Source organism: Monodelphis domestica, chromosome 1 (assembly GCF_027887165.1).
Source record: "Monodelphis domestica isolate mMonDom1 chromosome 1, mMonDom1.pri, whole genome shotgun sequence".
NCBI lineage: Eukaryota > Metazoa > Chordata > Mammalia > Didelphimorphia > Didelphidae > Monodelphis > Monodelphis domestica.
This window is the reverse complement of record NC_077227.1, coordinates 336,375,501-336,398,512: the sequence shown is the minus strand read 5'-3', so window position 1 is coordinate 336,398,512 and position 23,012 is coordinate 336,375,501.

Here is a 23,012-nt window from a genome sequence, read left to right as displayed (position 1 = left end):
GTCAGAGAATGCTACCATGTGGTGGGCAGACACAGCAGGAGTACTCTTATTACCTTAAGTCCAACCTCATTAGCAAGCTGTCTGAAAGTGCAAAGGGACACAGCACAATCCCCATCAGTGGAATAACCAGCCAAAGACATAACTAGGTTGGGGCAATCAGGTTTTTGCTCCAGGCTGCTAAAATTTATGGGGTTCTGACAATGTTTGAACTCCTCCTGAAATGCAGAAACAACTGAACCAAATTCAGCAACTTAGTTGGCTAAGAATAGTTCATTCGACTAGGTAGCCACTATAGAGGGTCCTTTCCACCCCCCAACATGGATACATCCCAGTCTATTCTCCTTCCCCCAGCCTTGAATTGCCCCAGACACCAAAATTGCTAGCTGGAGCTCTTTAGACAGACATACTACATGGGCTTCCCTGAAGCTAGCCACTGCCCACTGCTCAGAGCCTCCAAAAAACACTTCCGATATGCTTCTCTAATTATAGCACCCTTTCCTCAGAGATACAACACATGCAACTGATACTTGCATAGAGAAATAATTCCACATTCCTTGACATGCATGCACACACATCAACACCTAGGCAGGAAGTTCACTAATCACAGCTGCTGATGCCTAAACAAAATCAACACTGAATGAATGAGTAAGGCCTCTGGAACCTTGGGCATCTCTCCAAGGATCCAGGGCAGAAGGATCAAAGAAGCTATTAGCTATAATAAATAATCAATTCAACAAAATTTCATTAAGCGCCTACTAGGTGGCAAGAGCTGGGCTAGATACTAAGAGTTACAAATACAAAAATGAGAGTCTTGCTTTCAAGGTGGTGGCTCAGTGGATAGAATGCCAGGCCTGGAGTCAGAAAAACTCTTGTTCATGAGTTCAAATCCAGCCCCAGACCCTTACTAGCTGTGTGACCCTAAGCAAGTCACTTAAGCCTATCTACCTCAGTTTCCTCATCTGTAAAATGAACTGGAGAAGGAAACAACAATCCACTTCAAGAAAACCAAAATGGGGGCACAAAGAATCAGACATGACTGAACTACTACTCTCAAGGAGGTTAGATTCTACTGGAAAATCAAGAATTCTATGATCATATGGGAAGAAATGGATAGAAGAGGGTAATAAAGCTTTCCTTCAAGGCTCCAGGGATAAGGAAATTCCCTTTCTAGCACAGGGGAGAGAACACTGTTATATAGAAGAGGAGAGATGGATGAGATAGTCTCTCAAATATCATCTTGGCTTATACATAATTCCAGTATCATCAAAGGTATAAGCAATTTTAACAGCCTCCACAATAAAAAACATAGTATTGGTACTTAAGATTGGAATGTCTACATGAAATAGGGGAATGAGAGCTAGACTTTGAGTCAGAAGAACCTTGGGTTTGAATCCTGCCTGTGACACTTGGTTATATGACTATTGTTAAGACATTTGGTATCTCTGAGACTCAATTTCCTCATCTGCAAAATGGGCAAATAATACCTATGATCTACCCCCACAATGTTATTGTGAGACTAGGTAAAATTACATATACATATAGTGTATATATATATATATACACACATATACAAATATATATATATATATATATCATTTTATAACCCTCTAGGTACTTTTAAAATATCAGCTATTATTACTCAAAAGGACATTCTCTATGGATGTAGATTACTATATATACTGTCAAACTCCATCAATGTGCCAGTTGGCTTTATAGAATTGCTTTTTCCCCCCTTCTTTCTATTTTATTCTGTTATAAGGGTAGAGGAGACAGGGAAGAATATATTCAGAATGAAGGTGATATAAGAACAAAAGCTATCTATCTATATCTATATCTATATATATACACACATATATATTTCTTTAAATTGTTAAAAAAAGATTGCCTCTCTTCTCTCCTCTGCTAGAAGGGAAATAAATAATGATGCTCCCAGCATGAGCTGCAGATGACCATTCCCAATTCAGAGTTAACCCTCTCCTTTACCAATTCAGGCAGCCACTAAATCAGCAAGCTCCCTTTCTACACACCTCTTCTTAATGTGGGCCATTAAGAAACCTTGCATCTTCCTCTGATGTGCCTGCAAAGCTCCCAGCTCCAGATATACAGGGAATTTGTTGATTTGAAAACATTTTTTTAATTAACAGGCACATGGTGACGCAGGCTGTTTTGCTCAGGGTTGATGTGCCGCCTAAGCCAGAATCTGCCCAACTCATTTCCCCCTTTCCCCTTCCCCCTTCCCCCTTCCCCTTCTTCCCAGGCTTGTCCTGCTACCCAAATCTTTCTGGCAGGGAGAGTCCGTTCCCTCGGGCATCTGTTATTCTGCAAAGCTTGTCATGCCAACTAAACAGCTTCCCTGGGTTCTGATGTCTCTCCTAGTTTTGCTTTATTTTTTTTTCTTTTGGTGGCAAGGGGAAAGGGGTTGTATTTTTTTTCTTCTGCTGAAAAGAGGTGAATCCATTTATTCCTTTCCTTCTGGAGCACTTCCCAGGAGGACAGTGATACTGTTTTGCATCTGCTCACAGGAAATAAAGAAAAGCTTTGAACAAGGCAAAGAACTTGGGCTCCCTTGATGAGGATGATTTAATTCTCTATTACTCCACCTGCTGGGAGAACACCATTAATATTTAGTGCTATTACAAGAGGTCACCTCATGCAGTCCCCTGCCTCTAAACAGGGCTGTTACTCTCCCAGCTCCCCCTCAGTTTAGACATGAGGGAGCAAAGAGAACTATTCAAAGAAGCTGAAGGAAAGCAATTAATTCCACACTCCATTAATCACCTGCTCCCATATCCCAACGTGGAGGTGGTTGAAAAGTCCTGCCCCAAATCTAAGTTCAAGTACTCCAAATCCTTTCTCTTTTTTTAAATAAGCATTTTTTAGAAAATCATCTATCTCTCCCATCATCCCCACAACTGAGCAAATAAGAAACTAAACAAACCCCCAAAACAAAGCTTTTAATACATAGATGCATAATCAAGCAAAATAAATTCTTTTTAGCCAGGTCTGAATATGTATGTCCCTTTCTGTGTTTTAAGTTCATCCCTCTCCGTCAGGAAGTAAATAGTATGTTTCTTCTTCATTCTTTTGGACCTGTGATCTATCACTGGGTGGATCAGTTCAAAGGTTTTCCCAGTTTCCTCTGAAATTATTCATTTCATCATTTCTTCCTTCCAAACATTGTGTATGTTCCTAAGACCCTCAAAGTTGATTGTCTTCAAATATTGCTATTATGGTATAAATTGTTCTCTTGCTTCTGTTCACTTCATTCTGCATCAGTTCTTGCAAGTCTTCCCAAGTTTCTCCAAACCATTCCCTTCATCATTCTTACTGCACAATACTATTTCATCACAGATATAGACCATAATTTGTTCAATCATTCCCCAAATGAGAGACATCCCCTCAGTTTCCAATTCTTTGCTACCACAGCAGAGCAACCAGATTCTTTTCCCCCGCAGTGTTCTCTTTGGGGCATAAACCTAATAGTGGTATAGTTAGGTTAAAGGATAGGAACAGTTTAGTAACTTTCTGGGCAGTGTCCCAAATTCAAGCACTACAATATCAATCAAGCCCTTAAATTGTCAGTGCAATTAGTGTGGCCATGTTTAGAAGGCAAGGACTGTTCAATAGAATTCTTGTTACATAATATCTTCATAATCTACTCTAGACACTCTGGCTTAGCAAACACAGACATATGCATCCGTTCATTCAGCATTCAATAAGCATATCCTTAGCACCTACTATGTGTTGGGTGCTGGAGATATAAAGATCAAACAGCCCTTGTCCTTAAAGATTTTACATTCTGTTGCAGAGGCTGACATTCTACTGAATACATATTTCAATCTATAGCCTATCTGTGTTCCTTAGCAAAATAATGCAATGTTACATGAGGATAAAGGCAAGCTGGGTGGCACAGTGGAGAGACTGCTGGGACTACAGTAAAAAGAACTCGACTTCCTGAACTCAAATCTGGCCTCAGACTGGCCTTACTAGCTGTGTGATGATACTGGGCAAGTCACTTAACCCTTATTGCCTAGCCCTTGTCCTTCTGTCTTAGAGTTGTTACTAAGATAGAAAGTAAAAGTTAAAAACAAAAACAACTACACTGAGACTCCTTATCCAAATGCTCTAGAGAAAGGTCAGCTGGGGAGAAAACATGTATTCATGGGGGAAAAAAAGCAGGGGTGAGGATGTGTCTCTTAGATACTCCTGTTTGCCTCAGTTTCCTCATCTAAAAAATGAGCTGGAGAAAGAAACTAATCCAGTATCCGTACTAAGAAAACCCCAGATGGGGTCAGGAAGAGTTGGGCTTAACTGAAATGACTAAACAACAACAAATGAGGGTAATGAATTAAGTAAGTACTACTATGTGCCAATACTATATTGGGGCAGCATATGGAATTGCAAAAAAAATATTTTTTTAATTTTAAAGTTATTTAATAATAAATTAATTTAGGATATTTTTCCATGATTATGGAATTACAAAATATTATCTCTTCTCTAAAGAAGCTTACAACCCAGTGGGATAACAAAACTGACTTGCAGTAAACAATTTAAGAAAAATCGGCTTTTCACTGCAGATAAGAAGGTTAGTATAGCACAGATTCATAGAAGAAAGAGGTCATCACAGGCTGAGACAGAATGGGCATACTTCAAGGATTGATTTGAGCCTTGAAGGATGAATACAAGGCCTGAGTAGAGAACATTTCATTAGGAGAGAACCTCAGGAGCAAGTTCAATCATGTTCACTGCACGAGGAGATATCATCACCATTCAAAGGCATCTCTAGGGTTTTAGGGGGAATTGGGGCTGGAGGACAAGATCTGTGACTTCATACATAATAAATAATAAAGTGACACCTAGTATGGAGAGATGACTTGAAGGCAGGTGTTCCTAACTGACTCTCCAGCTGACCCTCTAACCACTATTCCAGGCTGCCTCTAGGCTCTGTATTCATCTCTAAATCAATTGTGCACTTGTGTCCACTCCTGGCTAAGGACAGGGACACAAAGACAGACCAGCCCTAATGGAACTGAAAAACAGGGAGTCAGACTGATGTCCCCAGTGTCCTGCTCTTCTGTAGGGTAGAATGTCTATATATAAGCATATATACATACACACACACACACACACACACACACACACATACAAGTCCTGAAGATTATCAATGATTACCTAAGCCTCGCTATTGTTGAGTTGTTTCAGTCATGTCTAACTCTTTGTTACCTCACTTGGGATTTTCTTGGCAGAGATACTGGCGCAGTTTGGCCATTTCCTTCTCTGGCTCATTTTACAGATGAGGAAACTGAGGCAAACAGGGTTAGATGACTTGTTCAGAGTGGCACAGCTAGTAAGTATTTGAAGCCAAATTTGAACTCAGGAAGATGAGTCTTCCTGTCTCCAAGCCTGGCACTCTATTCACCAACCTCCTGGCTGCCCCCTAAGCTGAGGGTCCAAGTAAATTAGACAATGCCTGAGAGAAATCAAGCCCTGTGCAAATACAGATTTTTATGCCATTATAGCCTCTCTAATTTTTCCATCCGCCAGCCTTTCTTTGGGATTCTAGTCCTCACCGGGACATTGGGGAAGGGGGTAAAGCTAGGGGAGCAGTTGCAAGCTGGAAACCTGAAATCCTAAATCTTTCTTCAGGGGGCAGGGGTCTACCAGTCCACTTGATCAAACTTTAGCTGCCTCACTACTGTACCCAGGTCTGCCTACAATGCTGTGACAGTTAAGGCCCACCCCCTGCTTTGAAAAGTAGGATCTTTGAAGTGGTCTGCGGAGGGGTCCTACAGTGAGTGACACTTTAAAATGGTGAGTGACACTTTAAAATGATGCTGCCTTCTGGGGTTGCCCTTGGCAACCAAGCTGAATTGAAGTACTGACAGCCTGTGGCGAAGAGAGCCCAGGGAAGGAGGAGTGGGAAGGGCACGGGTACCACAGATCTCAAGGAAGCACATCAGTTCCACATGTCAGCCATCTTCCATCTCATCTTCTGTCAGCTCGCCCCTGGACTGTCAGCAGCCACCTGTGCCCGTTATACACTTCTTCCACCTTCCTTGTGTTCCCATCTAGAGAATGGAAGAAGCCACCAAGAAACCCTCTGAAAGAAATAAATATTGGGGGAGGGGGAGACAGTAGCCTGTCCTGTCTGCTGCCTCAGCAGTCTGGGATCCTCTGTCCAGTGGATTGCCCAGCCTGCCCTGAGTTAGAATGGCTGTCTCACTTAGCTAAGCTTGCATTGCAGGTAATACTTCTTTGGTACTTTCCTCAAGTTCCTTCATTTTATTAAGACCTTTTGTTTTTATTTCTCCATCATCTTCATATATATACATTGTGTGTGTATATGAATAAAAATAGATTAATAAAAATAATGTAAATATAATATAATAAATTAAAAATTAAATAGAAATACTATATTATATTACATATATATGTTTATATATATATATACATATATATATACACACACACACATTACTACCACTACCAATAATTCCTCTCTCATAAAAAAAGAAAAACCTGGGAGGTCCTGGGTTCAAATCTTATCTCAGATACTTCCTAGCTGTGTGACCCTGGGCAAGTCACTTAACCCCTATTGCCTACCCCTTACCTCTCTTCTGCCTTGGAACCAGTACCCAGTATTGATTCCAAGATGGAAGGTAAGGGTTTAAAAAAAACAAACAGATAAACAAAATCAGCTGATACAAGGACTACATCTGATAGCCTATGCCAGGTTTCACACCTCAGTCTCCCATGTCTCCAGGAGAATCAGAGTGGGACATTTCCTCATTTCTTTCCCACAGTCAAACATAGTCATTATCATTACAGCATGTTTTGGTTTCATAACGGAGGATGATCCATACTGACTGTATGACTTTGGGCGAGTCGATTTGGCTGCTCTAGAGAAATCCACAACTGTCATTTCAGAGAAGGTGCCAAGGTGCAGAGAGCATTTCCTTAGCCACAGAGCTATGGGTAGGGACTGGGACTGGACCTGTGATTTCATTGGTCACAGGCACACTTAAGAAATATACATGAACCATTCCCTCTGTTTCCTGTTTCCCCAGGCTCCAGCCCACGATTCAATTAAATTCTATTTAATGTAATTCAACAAACATTTATTAAAAGTCTACAATGAGCAGGGCACTGGGATAGATACTTGGGACATGAATATAGAAATGACACAGCACAGCACTTGCCAGTCTCAAGGAGCTCACAGAATAATGGGGGGTGGGGGTGGGGGGGAGAAACTATAGCCAATGTATATTTTGTTTTACAGGTTCTGTTTAAATCTTTCTGCCTCAGTCTACCCAGGCTGCTCTGAAGGCCTCCTGTTTGCTATTTCTCCTGGTACACCAGTCCTCCATTATATTTATAGACCACAATCAGTTCAGCCAGCCTCCAATCAATATTACAAGCAGAAAGAAAGCCAAGAAACCTGAATTCTCAATCCCGCATGCAGCTGAGGAGGAGCCCCCGCAGGCCCACCTGATCCCCCTTTGTCACCTCCCACATACACACTCCTTTCCAGTTATTTGCTACTACAAAAAGTGCTACAATGGAGATTTGGGTATAGAATGGATCTTGCTTTACACATTCCTTCCCCAGTCTCCACTCCCCCCAGCCCTGTGCTTTCTTGGATGGCCCCAGCAACCCCAAATGTTCTCCATGCCAGCAGAATCCCATCCTCCCCCTTTCTGCACTGAATCCCTGAGCCTGCTGTGCTCATTACTGGAGCAAGCCAGCTCTGCTTCGCCTGCCATCCATGCCCAGTGGTTTTAACAATCACCCGTGCATCCCACAGGCGACAGGCACTTACACATGCACACAGAAGAAATCTAATTGTTTCCTGGTGTGTGGATTAGATGGTTCTTTCCTTTGATGGAGAAGAAAGAGAGACCGCAGGAGAAAGGGCTGGGGGGGGGGGGGACTAAGGACAGAAGGAAAGAACTCCCCCCACACACCCACCCTCCTCAAGTCTGTTCCAAGAGCTCTAGGGAGTCAGTTTCCTGGAGAATTGTGGAAAGGGTGCATATTTGTATTTTGTAATAAGGCACGGATTCTTTTCTTTTTTGTGTTTCATGGACCCCTTTGGTGAGCTGGTGAAAGCTATGAACTCCTCAGAATACTATTTTTAAATTCAAAGGATTGAAAGTACAAGGAATTACAAAGGAAACCAATTATATTGAAATTTTGTTGTTTAGTAATTTTTCAACTGTATTTGATTCTTTGTGACCCCATTTGGCAAAGATACTGGAATGGTTTGCCATTTCCTTCTCCAGTTCATTTTACAGATGAAGAATGGCAGCAAACAGCGTTAAATGATTTGCCCAGAGTCACATAGCTGGTAAGGGTCTGAGGCCAGATTTGAACTCAGGAAGAAGAGTCTTCCTAACTCCAGGCTTGACACTTTTCACTGTGCCACCTAGCCACCCATATACTGAAATATCGTACGATGATCAAAATATTTTAAAATCAAGTTCATAGATCCCAGCTTAAGAACTCCTTTGCTAAGGTAACTCCTACCATGTTCTCTTCCCACCACTTTCCTCCCTAAGGTCAATGGTACCCATAACCTGTATCACATGGATGAAGAGTTTGTCAAAAAGAAAGTTTGTCAAAAGAAAAACCAACTAACATCATTCATTCAGCAATTGAGGAGCAAATAGAGCATCAGACCTGGAAGCTGGAGGACCTGGGTTCAAATATGATTTCAGATACTTCTTAGCTGTGTGACCTTGGGCAAGTCACTTAACCCTGGTTGCTCATCTCTTCCCCTTCTGCCTTAGAACTAGACAGAAAGCAAAGGTTTAAATAAAAACTACACTGAGAGTCCTTGTTCAAATATTCTAGAAAAAGGTCAGCTGGGAAGAAAACATTCATTCATGCAAAAAAAAAAAGCAGGGATGAGGATATGTCCAAGTACTTTTTTACATACTCCTGTGGTGACTGAGAGAAATGCTTGAAAATGAGGGGCACAATGCCCTTGGGTCTGAGCCTGTTCCAGGGATGCCTCTCTCCATCCATGCCCAGAAAGGAATTCTTTGGCTGACTGTGCTTCCCACCCCACTGGCAGGGCAGCACAGGTCTATGAGCACCTCAAGCAAATGGCAACATAGTCAAAATGGCAGATCAACAGGAGTCCATAGAGTCCTGGGAGGCCGGTTTTCCTGACTAGGGAGAATCACTTCCCCTATTAGGCTTTGCCACCTGAGGGCAACATTTCACTCAGCTCTGTTCTTTGCACACGCACGAGCACGCACACACACTCACACATATGAATTTCCAGATGGCTTCTTTTCATTCATTTTTTTTTAAATCACCTACTGTGTGTGGTAAGTTGTACTAGATACAGCAATGTAACTATGATGGGACTACTGAGGCTTTTCCCTGGAAGTCACCAAATTGAGAGGACTCACACCAAAAACCAACACCACCTAGGACATGGGAAAAGCATCTACGGCTTACAGGAAGACAATTGTAGAAGAATAGGACCTTTGACTGCCTTTCCACCCATAACAGTAACTAAGCACCCACACACCCTTTGGTATGGCCACTGGGATGGAATAGGGATAAGAATGGAGCAACTCTTTACTCTTTAAGCCCCTTTTCCCAAAAGATGTACTAGGTAGAAGTTTGGGGAAAAGAAAGAAAAACATTGGGCAGTGGGATCATTAATCTTGAGAAGCTTAGAATCTAGCTGGGGGGATAGCATATTGAAATATATATATATATATACATATATATATATATGAAGCAGCTTTTTTAAAGTATATCTAATAATTCATTATGCAAAGGCCCAAGGATCTGGGTCGCACCCCTTTGTTCTGCTAAGTGTGAGCTCATGCATGGGTTCAGTCCTGGGGAAACTTGACCTTTAATGAGAGGATTAGACTCATTTCCTCACTCTCTTTGGCTTGTTACATTCCTATCCCAGCTTTCCTGGGAAAAAATTAATTTTAATTTAGTTCATGGTTTAAGTTTAGGGTCTCCCCAAGGGAGAAGTAGAGAAATATTCTTCATATAATATGAATCAAGTATGGGACAGCTATTTATTGTGTGAATATAAAAGAAATGCTTAACCAAAAAATGGATCTTACAAAATTGAATTAACAAATACTTGAAACAAGTGTCCTCCGTAATAATGACTCTACTGTCATTGGAAGGCTGATAATTTAAACACTCAGACATGACAAAACTTGTAGGACTAATGAATAGGCAGCTGACCTGTCCAAACAATTCCCTTCATAGCCTGGCCCCAACTTACCTCTCTAGTCTTTTATACTTTCTTTTCATGTACTCTGTGAGCCAGTGACACTGATTTTTTAAAAATGTTTAACCCTTACCTTTCATTTTAGAATCAATACTATGCATTGGTTCCAAGGCAGAAGAGCAATAAGGGCTAGATAATGGGGCTTAAGTGACTTGCCTAGGGTCTCACATATAGGACGTATCTGAGGCCAGATTTGAACCAGTCTCCGGGCCTGGCTCTCAGTCTACTGAGTCATCTAGTTGCCCCCAACACTGGTTTTCTGCTGTTTCTTTTACAAAATGCTCTCTCTCATCTTTGGGCATCATCTCTGACTCTCCCCCTTACCTGGAATGCTTTCCTCCATTTCTGCCTTGTGGCTTCAGCTAAAATCTCACCTTTCAGGGGACAGCTATGTGGCTCAGTGGATTGAAAGCCAAACCCAGAGATGGGAGGTCCTGAGTTGAAATCTGGTCTCAGACACTTCCCAGCTGTGTGACCCTGGGCAAGTCACTTAACCCCTACTATTACCTAGCCCTTACCACTCTTCTGCCTTGGAACCAATACACAGTATTGATTCTAAAATGGAAGGTATGGATTTAAAAATAAAATAAAATCTTACCTTTCATAAGAAGCTTTTTCCAATTATTCATTGAGCCTTCCCTCTGAGATAACCTCCAAAATTATTCTGAACATATTTTACTTGTAAATGGTTGTTTGTATATTGCCTGCACCATTAAATACGAGCTCCTTGAGAATAGGAACAGTTTTTGCCTTTTCTTTATATCCCCAGAAGTTGGCACAGAACATTATACACAGAAAGCATTTAATAAATGGTTGTCAGCTGACTAGGCAATATGGAAGAGGTGAGCCTTGAGTGAGGCTTTGAAAGATTGCAAGATTTTAATGGGCAGGTAGGTGGCACAGTGGATAGAGCACCTAGCCTTAAACATTTACTAGCTATGTGATATTGGGGAAAGCCACCTCACCCTGTCTGCCTCAGTTTACTCATTTGTAAAATGAACTGGAGTAGGAAATACAAATCACTCCAGTATCTACGCCAAGAAAACCCCAAATGGGGTCATAAAGAGTCAAACACAACAATGATTTTAATAAGCAAACAGGGGCAAACGTTTGCCCCTATCCAAGTGAGGAGAACAGCATGGACAAGGGCATGGGGTTAGGAATAAATATGGTCAGTACTGAGCACAATGAAGAGGCCTGTCTGATTATAGGGGAAGTTTACTTATTTGTTAGAGCAAATGACTAGACATAAGGTTAAATAAATAGAATGGAGACGGACTATGGAACACCAGGCTAAAGAGCTCAGACTTTACCAAGCTCCAGTTTACAGAACCAGGCCTCTGTCTTCTACTTTCTAGTCAACTTGTTTAATTTCTTGGTGCCACAAGACAAGTCTTTGAGATTCTGAGTGTGGAATAGGGGTGGATCTGCTTCAATAGGCAGGATGGACAGGAATTCCCTACACCAGTGAAATTTTAGGTCTAACCCAAAACAAAAAACAAAAAGAAAGCTGCAAAACAATGTAATATGATGTCTAAAGTGGAAGGACATGGAGCCCAAAGGAGATCAAGGCAGGCTTCATGGAAAAGGAAGCATTTGAAGGAACCCCCAGTAGCTTTCACACTGTCCAGCTTGTAGACTGAGAGAGGAGAGAAGACCTTTAGACATAGAGGTATAAGGGGGTATGTGCATGGGAATCATAGAATGGTAGACTTGGAAATGGAAGGCACCTTACAGATCATCTAGTCTAATTCTGTACAGATGAGGAATTGAGGCTGTTAGCATCTCTTATCTAGTTGGTAAGATGGCACACTAGACTGAACTCTGGACCTGGAGTCAGAAAGACCTGAGTTTGAATCTAGCCTCAGATACTAGTCATGTGACCCTGGGCAAACCACTTTGCCTCAGTTTCCTCTACTATAAAATAAGAACAATAATGACTGTTGTGTGGGAAAAAATGAGATATTCATAAAGTACTTAACACAGAGCCTGACACATAGTAGATGTTATCAATAAACATTTATTAAACTCAGCATCTCCAGCTTCAAGTCCAGCATTCTTTCCTAAGCTTATATACCACCTGGGGGACTATATGCTTCCCTCACAACTTTGGAAGCTTCCACCTCAGCCCAGGTCAGGAGCTGAACTCCTTCCTCCCTGCTGATGGTATGACACATAGACTCCCTCTGCTGCCAGACAGCTCTATTGTCCCAGAATCCCTGATCCTTTAGACCTCACCAGAACTGTTCACATCCATCTTGGGATCATCATCATCACTTGATCAGTTGACAAACATTGATAAAGGATGTTCCAGGCACTGTGCTAAGGACAGGGGATACAAAGATACAAAAAGAAAAAAGTTCCTCCTCTCCAAGAGCTTACCTTTAGTTGGTTAAAAAGCATGTTTCCATATTTATTCTATTTAGAACATGGTACTTACTATATGTTACAGGGCATCTGAAGGAATAGAAGATGTAACATCTGCCTTTGGAGAGTTTATAATCTAATTGGAAAAATGAACAAAAATTCTTTATGCAAAATATCAATTGACTTCCCTTTTTTTAAAACCCTAACCTTCCATCTTAGAAATCCTACTATGTATTGGTTAAAAGGCAGAAGATCAGTAAGGGTCAGGCAATGGGGGTTAAGTGACTTGCCCAGGGTCTCCCAGTTAGGAAGTATTGGGGGTCAAATTTGAACCCAGGACTTCACATTTCTGGTTCTGGCTTTCAATCCACTGAAACACCTAGCTGCCCCCCAACTGACTTCCTTTTGATGAAAGTAATGGATAGAGTTACGAAGAGTTTCAAGTCCTGCCTCTGAAACATATTGGCTACATGACCATCAACAAATTACTTACCCTGTCAGTGCCTCTAGGCAACTTTCAGAGAAAGTGCCAACCTACATTGTTAGAGAGAGTTCCCTCACCTGAGCATTTCCGAAACCAATGAAATCATGGTTCTAGTGCCTATTACCTATCAACATATGCGAAATAATGTGATACAGTCTAAATACCTAAGTGCTGCGGGAATGCAAAATAAAGAAGTGATGAGATTATAATGAAGGATGGGGAAGATGGATTTTGAACAAAATCTTAGAGCTGGCAAAGGACAGGAATAAACTTGAGAGGAAGTAGGGAGGGCATTTCAGGTAGAGTGAATGCCCAGAGCTAAGGTACAGAGAGGTGCAACATCTCAGTTGGCTGTTGTTCTGTGCTCTCCTCATGGGAAATCTCAGCAGCTGTGATCTCATTGAGCTCATCATTCTGCTGAGATGAATTCTGATGGCAGGGAAACAGCAGGCATTAGAAGAAATTACACCTGGAAGTCCCTTAGTATGGATGTATTTCTATGCTGCTATCTTCTATGCTCTGAATCCTTAGGACACGCAGAGTCTTGGCATTCTGTTTATCCACAGTGTTTTTATTCTCGTTAATTAGAAAGTCTTAAACTGGCAGAAACATTTTGAGGTCACTCAGTCCTTCCCTCTGTATCTAGAAAGGACTACGTCAACACCATCATCAGCAGGTGGGGTTTCTCTCCTAGCCTCAAAGGCCTCTCAGCAGAGTCTCCAGGATTCCCATTTGTTACCCAATCCAGCCTTGCTGGTCCTCTACTCTAAACCGGTTTCTTCTTGGGCTATGCCCAATCTCTTAAATCCTTGGTTCATCAAGGAACCAATTTGTTTTGCTTCTGTCCCTCCCTCTTCTTCACCCCTCAATTCCAGGAGTTTCCATTTCTCTGATAAACAAGTGGATTATTTGCCTCCTCCTTGATTCACCCAGCAAGCTCCCTGGCCCTGTAAGAATCAGTATTCAGAAGCTCTAAGTTCCTCTCTGCCTCTCATCAGCTCTGCCTGAATAAGTAGCTATCGCCCTTCCCCCACCAGCCAGCCGAGGCCCTGATGGTTATTTAAGCACGATGCTCAGCCACAGACTGCACGGCTGTCCTAAGGGACCCACAAGGACCAACACGCCAGATTTATAATAACTGCAGACAAAAATCCAAGTGAGAACCCAAGGAAAGATTATGGATTTTTCAGCCCTGTCTTCTTCCTCCTCTCCAACCTTGGGGATATGTTAATTCCTTAACCCAGCAGTTGATGGTGTGGCAGACGGGCTGGGCAGAGGGCCGAATCCCGTTCAGGCCAAGCTGCAGCCTTCCTCATGTAACTCAGGGTTTGTATCTTTTCATTTAGGCACTGAACTTCAGCCATGCTGAGGAGCGCCAAATGCCTGTCTGAGAGCCCACACATTCTCCCTCAGGGCACACATTGATGCCTGCCTGTCTGCCTGCCAGGCACAAAGAGAGAGAATGATGGTGGGAGGGGATGGAGCAACTCTACAAATCACCCCGAGTGCAAATTATTCCCAAGGCGACAGAGGTTAAATATAAATGAAGGATGAATTGCCATAACCAATCCTGGTCTTGGAAAATAGATGCTAAAACATGATTCACTCTTTTCAATAGAGGGGTGGGAAATAGAAGCATGGAATAGGGCACATGCCATCAGATGTGGATGCTTCCTTGGCCAGTTTTGCTTAGTCCTTCTCCATTGTGTGGAAGAAGGCTCATCGTGGATGGGGACATCAAGAAATAACCCCCGGAAAAAGGCATCGGTAAAAAATGTAGAAAAGGAAAAAATATATATGTAAATGTGTCAAATATTCTATACCATCTGAATGTGAAAGTGGAACACCCACATTTGTAAAATCTCCTTCTCTGGAAGTTTTAGAGATTCAATTATTTAAAATTCCAGTTGTAGCCTTGGAGAATTTTGCTTCCTTTTTACTGTTTCTTTGATTCTTTCTATAAGCTGCTACAGATTCAGAATGAAGGTAGAAGGAGCAGATTTCAGCCAGAAATGGGACTGCCTCAAGGTTGCACTAGCCTCTGTGTGACAGAGAGGATGGAGATAAAAGGGAAATGGGCAGGGTTTAACAGTCTCTCTCTCTCACTGGAACTTCCAGGGTCCAGAGGTAATCAGTGTTTAGTATAGCAAGAGGCACCAATCAGAGCCCAGAAAGAAGATACCAAGCCATAGTCCTCTCTAACTCACAATGAAAAGAGCATTGACTTTGAAGTCCGAAGATTTGGATTCAAACACCATCTCTGGGGGGCAATTGAGGGGGGGCTCAGTGGATTGAGAGCCAAGCCTAAAGATGGGAGGTCCTGGGTTCAAATCTAGCTTCAGATATTTCTTAGCTGTATGACCCTGGGCAAGTCACTTAACCCCCATTGCCTAGCCCTTACCAATCTTCTGCCTTGGAACCAATACACAGTATAGATTATAAGACAGAAGGTAAGGGTTTTAAAAAAACAAACCCATTTCTTATACTTAATGCCTATGTGATCTTGGGCAAGTCATGTTGCATCCTTGGGCCTCAGTTTCCTCATCTGTAAAATGAAAGGCTTTGATTAGATGACTTCTAAGGTCTCTTTACAGCCCCAGAAATCCTGATTACAAATCTTGCCAACTATTGGTGAGCTATGAGAAGTTCTTTCTTCATTCCTAGAAAAGGAAGCAAATGCCCTCCTTTTTGTATATGGTATACATGCTTGGGGTCATAGGGAAAAGCATTTAGAGTTGTAAGGAATCTTAGGAGCATTACTTTTTGCAGATGAGGAAACTGAGGTAGAGAGAAATTAAATTACTTTCCCCAAGCAAGCAGAAGATCAAAGAGAGAAAAAAGTAATGATAAGAAGAGTTAATGATGACTATCTTTACACAGGTCATGGAAAGTTGGTCCATTATCCTTTTCATTTTAATTCTATGTGGTTTTTTTATTTCTAAAATTCATTTTCAAAATCTTGAATTCAAAAATCTCTGCCTCCCTCTAGGCCCTCCCCCACCCATTGAGAAGGCAAGCAATATGACATTTGTTTTCAGTTGTTTTTTCAGTTGTGTCCAACTCTTCTTATCTCCATTTGAGGTTTTCTTGGCAAAGATGCTGAAGTGGTTTTCCTCCTCTGGCTCCTCCTCTTCTTTCTCTTTTTTTTTTTTTAACCTTTACTTTCTGACTTAGTAGCAACTCTAAGACAGAAGGGCAAGAGCCAGGCAAACAGGGTTAGGTGACTTGCCCAGGGTCACACCACACACAGTACCACTCCTATTTTAACAAGGCTTTCACCGAAGCCTGTGCCATTTTTTGTATTGCTATGTATGTGTAAGGAGAGAATCCAGATTGTTTGCCAGAATGTTGAATTCACCCTGATGCTGAGCATCTCCTTAAGCAGTGGAATTAGTGTGAGAGCTCTTGGGAAAGAGATACTCATGTCATCTGATATTCTCTTCAGGAAGAGAAAGAGAAAGAGAAAGACTTTGGAAGCAACAAACATGGAGAGTAAGACAGCTCCTCCCCATGTTCCTTATTTCTAATTTACTTCCCTGGAAACTTTCCCCATGGCTGAGATCAGGTTGACCTCAGACCTTATCTTGTTCCCAACAAAGACTTTATTTACTCTTTTATATTTTTCTGGTATATTTTGATCTACATAACTTCTCCAAGTTTGTTTTGTTTGTCTAAATGTAATTATTTTCAGTCGGCTATTTGTGACAATCTTTTTTTTTTTAACACTTACATTCCATCTTAGAATCAATACTGTCTATTGGTTCCAAGGCAGAAGAGGGGTAGGAACTAAGCAACGAGGGTTAAGTGCCCAGGTTCACTTAGCTAGGAAGTATCTGAGGCTAGATTTGAAACCAGGACCTCCCATCTCTAGACCTGGTTCTCAATCCAATTAATTGCCTCCAGCAGTTTTTCATGTAATCAGCATTCGGGGTGAAAGGGCTAAGCTACAAGTGAAGATAAGGGCTAAAGACCAGAAAAGTGGCTTTTGTTCTTTACCAAAATGTCTGTAAACTAGCAATATTGGGAAGAGGAGATACACATAATTCTAGGCCAATACCCTTCTTGAAGATAGGCAAGAAAGAAAAGGAGCAAGCATGCATCCAAACCCTTCTCTAGTTTCACTCAACACAGAAACCACATTCTTCCTTGGAGAGGGGTAGGCAAATTGCAGAGATTTCTATCTATGCCACCCAGTTGTGAGCCACATTTAGAAAGCCCACATGGACATCTATATCTTATATCAGCATATATATTCATGCTGTTGAGATATGCACTCATTATGGTGCCCTTGGATCCATCCAGATAAACCTTACATCCTGAGTTTGCTACTACATAGAAGTTAGTTTCTCCTCATAAGGATGATACTATTTTCCTCTCCACTGTTATCTTTCTTTGATCAACAAGTTTTTACCAAGTATCCAGGTCAATAGCAAGATGCTCATTCCATTCAAGACCAGCCCAATACTGCTCTCTTCTGATTTATCTGGAGGGAACCCGAGCCTGAGAAAGAAAAAGCCAATTTAGGCTCCAAAGGAAAAAAAAGTCACACCTGCATAATTTAAGTAAGATTGGGCTTGATGGTTTTTGAGGGTTCCATGGAGCTCTCTCACACTTCATTGGGAGATTTACTTATTCCTGGATCTTTCCAGGGATTTCCCATCTTCATTCCTTCCTGACAAAGAATATAAAAAGAGGAAATCAGCATACTGGACTTTGGCTGGCTGGGAAATGAGGAGAGACCCTGGTTTAAATCCTGCGGCTGGTGTTTAAAAACTGTGTGGACACGAACAGGTCAGGGTTTTTAATGTTTCAGAGCTACAACAGCCTCATCTGTAAAATGGCGATAACGATATTACTGACCTCACAGAGTTATGATGAGAAGAAGGTGAGATAATGTCTGGAAAATGCAATAGAAATGTTAGTTATTATTGTATAAATGCATGGCAAAATTGATCTCAGATGCTGATTGGCCTCAAAAATATATAGAGGGACCAGGAATATGGCTGAGCAGGCAACCAGCAGAGACCTTGGCCCTTCAGCTCTGGGTAACTCTCAGTAGTTTCCTCCACCCACCCAGCTCCTCAGGAAAACCAAAGACCCTTAGGTTTAAAAAACTTGTGTAGACCAAACCCCAGAATTGTGCAATCATTTTTAGGCAAATAACAATTGCCTGGTTTATAGCCTATCCTTCAGAGAATAAAAATCTTGAAAGCATATTGAATGACAGGGCAGCTAGGTGATTCAGTGGATAGAGCAATAGACCTGGAGTCTGGGAGGACCAGGGTTCAAATCTCACCTCAGGCACTTCCTAGTTATATGATCCTTGACAAGTCACTTAACACCTTTTGCCTAGCTCTTACTCTACAGTCTTAAAGTTGTTACTAAGACAGAAAGTAAGGGGTACATTGAACATTCATCCTAGGACAGAGTGAGATCTATAGCCAAGGAGCCCAAGTCCTGGAATAGGAAAGAGAAATACAAAGAAAAGACCTCTTACAGGAGCTTGCACTGTGTTCTAAAGAACTTTGCACCTAAGACCATGTCTTTTGCTAGGGAGATAAAGGCCTGAGCAGCCAAGAAAATGAGGGAACAAGACAACCCTCCCCCAGGGTTTCTGCTGGTCCTAGGGCAAGGGTTTTTCTGGTTTTCTGAAAGACCTGGAAAAGTAGCCCATGTTTTGGCATAGCAGCACCCCTTTTCTTTGAGGAAGAGATAGCCTGGGGGTTCAGGTGAAATAGGAAGGAAGCAGCAGATACTATAGCTGGAGATAATGGATACTAACTATGGAGTCTATAGGGTTTCTCTATCCAGGAAAGATTCCAGGAATAGCATGAGGACATCAGTAGAAGATAACTATGGAGGCATGGGTTATGTAAGGGGTAGAAAATGTGTATGGTTTTTATAAAAGGTTGAATTGGATTATTTGAGAGTAGGGTGGCCAGGACTTTAATTAATTCCAAAGAGATTTATTTTAACAATTTATTTATAAAATATAGAAAGAGTGAAAGTAAGAAAAATCAGAGAGAGGATAGGTTAAGATAGCTAACCTAAGCACTAAGTATTTTGCTCCAGCCCTGGCTCAACCCTTAGCTGGAGGAGCCTTGGCCTTGAGCCAAGGACCTGGGGGTGCAGGGAGCCTCTCTCAATAGGGTAGGTCTCTCCTGAGGCTAGTCCCTTCAGAAAATCCAGGAAAGGAGTCAGCCTTTCACTCACCACATGTCAGTCCAAAGGGAAGCAGTCTGGGATCTCAAGATGGAGCTCCTCCAAAGTCAAGTTGAAGATGAAAGACCAAAGAGAGAGCTCACAGGAAGTTCTTGGCATTTTTAAAGATCATTCCTTTTTGTCACTTCCTGTGGCTTTCTTCCACTTTACATGTACCAATCACAGCTAAAACTTTTTCTTAGGACTGCCCAGGGGGCAGTCAGTTGATTCTGATTGGTCACTTACTATTGCACATGTGGGTTGGGTCACAGGCCTCCCCCACTCAAGTGTGAGTAGGGTGTATAGCTTTTAGTGATTAAATCTAAAAATGGACAGGGGAGAGTTAATTTAATCTTCACAATTACTCTTTTCCCATGTGTGCTCTAGATATACATCTTCCCTCTGGGTATATCTCTCCATACATGTGCCCTGGCCATATTTGCTCCCTGTATGTGTGCCTCTCCAAGTGTGTTTTATATGTATGTCCATTCTTTCCCCTAATGATGTATATATCTGCAGGAGAGTATATGGCCCAGGTTTATGGGGGAAATATTTTCTTGCTACTTTTCTTACTATTCCATTTTACTAAATACTTTTATTTTTCTCTAATTTTGCACCCTGAAAGTCTATTAAAGGTAGACATGGGGTGAAGGCTTGTAAACTCTGGTTTTAGGGTTGTAGAGTCATGGAGCATCTTGAACATAGGATAGCCCTCCATTGGGGGACCCACTCTTTGAATTGGGAAGGGGTGCCATTGGGAGCTGCAATGATACTAGAGAGTTAGGAGGAAAACAATTAGGATTAATTCTATTTTGTAGAGGGAAAAATTAGACTTTGGAGAGAACACAAAATCTTGCTTAGGGACATACAATGAGTCAAAGCTCAGGATTTCATTTATAAGATAGAGGTCTTAACTCTATTTTAATGAAATCTACTCTTTTTTCAACTCAGCTGTGGAGGGAGGCACGTGGTAACTGGGAATATTTGTGGGAAGTATAGTAAGGGATAGAAAATATTTCTTTAAAACTGAATCAGAGTGGGCAGGTAGGTGGTTCAGTGTTTTGAGAGCTAGGCCTAGAGACAGAAAGTTGTGGCTTCAAATCTGGTTTCACATGCTTACTAGCTGTGTGACCCTCAGCAAGTCAATTAATATCCTATCCCTTACCACTCTTACACCCTGGAACCAATATATAGCACTGATTACAAGATGGAAGGTACAGGTTTTTTAAAAAATGGAGGGCAGCTGGGTGGCTCAGTGGCTTGAGAGCCAGGCCCAGAGATGGGAGGTCCTAGGTTCAAATCTGGCCTCAGACACTTCCTAGCTGTGTGACCCTGGGCAAGTCACTTAATCCCTATTGCCCAGCCCTTACCACTCTTTTGCCTTAGAACAATACATAGTATTGATTCTAAGATATAAAGGGTTTTAAAAAATAAACAACAACAACAAAACATGAATAGGAAGAATTAAGGCCTTACTTCCTATTACTTTCTTACTTTCTATTTACAATTAGAAATTAAATGTTAAAAATTCTTTTTACATGTAATTGGGAAAAAATAAAATATTATTGAGAGAAAAAACACAGACATCAAAGAAAATCCAAACAGAAACACATGATAATGAAGCAAATGATTTGGAAAAGTACAGACAGTGATTAAAATAAGGGGAGCTTTCTCTAGTCAGACTCCAAAGGCAGAGGTACCATGATTCTCTTATCAACTTGGAGTTTCTTAGCAGCTGCTTTCTTCCTGTATCCTTCCCAGAAGCTAAAATCAAGGTGGAAGTACAGCTGCCACCAAATCGATGGTGCTGACTGACTGTGCACAATAGCCATCATTCAAGTGTTCTCTCAATTGAAATATCCCTGAAGTATCTGATGCCACTGAACCTCAACCCTCTTCTCCATTAACACAAGACAGGTTCCCTGGCAGGTAAGGTACACACTGCCAGATACTCATATACTTGTTGAGGAAGCCACTCCAAACACTACATCTAGCTCCCCAACTCCACTTAAAATGTAATTCACCTTCCCTATACTACCCTTTGAGGACTTGATTTTCAATTCATAGGATCATAGATTTATAGTTGGAGAAGTCCTTAGAAGCCATCCTCCCCCATTCCTCATTTTGCAAATGAGGAAACCAAAGCCAGAAAGAGGTCAAGGGACTTGTATAAAACCATTCAGGTATTAATTAAGCAGCAAAGGTGGCATTTGGACCCAGCTCCTCTGACTTCAAATCCAGCACTTCCCATGGTACTATGCTACCTGGGTGCAGGGCTCCTCACAGAACCTCTATTTAAGGAAGACATCCAAAACAGCCATCCCTTCATTTCCCACCCAGCTGCATTCCTCTGCATGTCTCCATCACAGGGCACCTTCTTTCCCTCCTCCCCTGTTTTCAGTTTTCTTTAACTGTTGTCTCCCCCCTCCCATTAGAATGGAAGCTCTGGAGGGTAGGAACTGTCTTTCTTTGTGTTTGTATTTCTATTCCCAGCACTTAGCACAGTGCAGGGTACACTTAATTGCTTGTTGATTGACTGATTTGCCTCTGAATTCAATTTAATTCAGTTGAACAAACCTGAATTTTAATTAAATTAGGCACCTGTTATGTGCCAGAAACTAGACTGGATGCTGGGGATACACAAATAAAAGAGAAACACTGTCCACCATCATGGCGGTGATATTCAGTAGAAGAGCAATGGGAGGAGGAGGGAGAGAATTCAGAACTGAAAATGAAATAAAATTGAATTAAAAAAAAATAAAAGAAGAGCAATGGGTATCCTTCACAATTATCCCTATTTCTGTTCACTACCACCAGGATTGTCACCTTCCCTGGCCTCCTTTCACATTCAGAGAGCTACATAAAGACGGGTCATTCCATAGCAACAGACACTGCTGGCCATTTCTGGAGCTGCCAGGAAAGCTGTGGCAGTCATCTGGTCCCTCTCTTTGGCTGTTCTTCCCTTTTATCTTTCTAGAAAATACACCTGCTCCTGGGTATGGAGTGGCTCATTGGTCCTCAAGAACCTGCCCAGAGCCTAAGATCTTCTAGTTCAGTTTCCCTTGGCCCAGCAGTCACTTGCCCTGGGCAAATGGACCCTGTGGCTATTTACAAACTCAAGTGAAAGGTAAACATTTGGTAAGTGACTAACTGCACAGTGTGAGCTCCAGATTCCCGATAAGACTTTGATCATCTGCAGTACAGTCATTAAGCATTCTTTTAGGCTCCCAGGCAGTCCCCTTCATCCCTTACTAGTTTCATCTTCTCTTTACCCCCAACACACAGAGGTTGAGTTTTTTACCCCCATCAAGAGCAGCGATTTCTTTTTTCCTGAAACCTTTATTCTCTTCTTCAAAGAGCTCTGTTCACCAGTGAGGCCCCAGCCAAAAGATCTGCCATACACCCCAGGATTCCCAAAGAGGAGGATTGGCAGTTGTTTTCATGAACCTGGAAAAAGTAGGAACGAAATAGTGGGCCTCCTTCCTCTTCCTCCTAGCCAAGGGTATAACAATGCTTTTGCTTCAGTCTTCAAGCCATTTTTTTCTAAGACACCCCAAAGCATCCTAGACTTCCCTTAGCTATTCTGATTCCTTGCTAGATCATTGGAAGAAAGGGGAGAGACAAAGTACCTGGGAGGGGGGTGCTTAAATCAGCCTACTTCTCTTCATCCTGTAAATGGGCAGGGGC